Here is a 478-nt window from a genome sequence, read left to right as displayed (position 1 = left end):
ATGGTTGAGGGTGCGAGCTAACAAGTATAGTTCATTGAAAACCCTGCAATAAGATGGGATCTACTTACATGTTAGCTTCTCATCACTACAACTATGATAAAACCAAATTTAAAAGGATGGTTGCAGGCAATTATTCAAACCCAAAAGTAATTTAAAAACCTAAAAAAATGATCACCAAATAGAAGATTACACATATATTTGAATGCTAGCTTTTGTTATCATGGAGTCCATTGGTAATTGTTCTAAGATAAAGTAGCTTTACCAACAACGATCATCAAATAGAAGATTAAACATATATTTAAATGCTGGTTTGTGTTTGTAACACCCCAAACCCGGCCCAGACGTTATGGCTGAATCCGACGTGCCATATTGAAGTTAAAAACCCACGTTTCATTTTAGCCTTCGAGGAGGTGAGCCATGAAGGCTGCTTAAGTACCAAGCTCTTCGATTGGATTCAATCCTAGACATGCCCACAACC

The 478-nt window shown here is 37.2% G+C and overlaps 1 non-coding gene across 1 annotated transcript; it reads right to left on the bottom strand.

The window, feature by feature from the left end:
• Positions 1 to 92, bottom strand: LOC121206933 (small nucleolar RNA R24). The gene has a single exon (XR_005902104.1). It is a non-coding gene; the product is annotated as a small nucleolar RNA R24 (small nucleolar RNA).
• Between the last annotated feature and the right edge of the window lie 386 nt (positions 93 to 478).

The sequence above is a fragment of the Gossypium hirsutum genome, chromosome A09 (assembly GCF_007990345.1).
Source record: "Gossypium hirsutum isolate 1008001.06 chromosome A09, Gossypium_hirsutum_v2.1, whole genome shotgun sequence".
NCBI lineage: Eukaryota > Viridiplantae > Streptophyta > Magnoliopsida > Malvales > Malvaceae > Gossypium > Gossypium hirsutum.
This window is presented reverse-complemented; position numbering and strand designations above follow the sequence as displayed.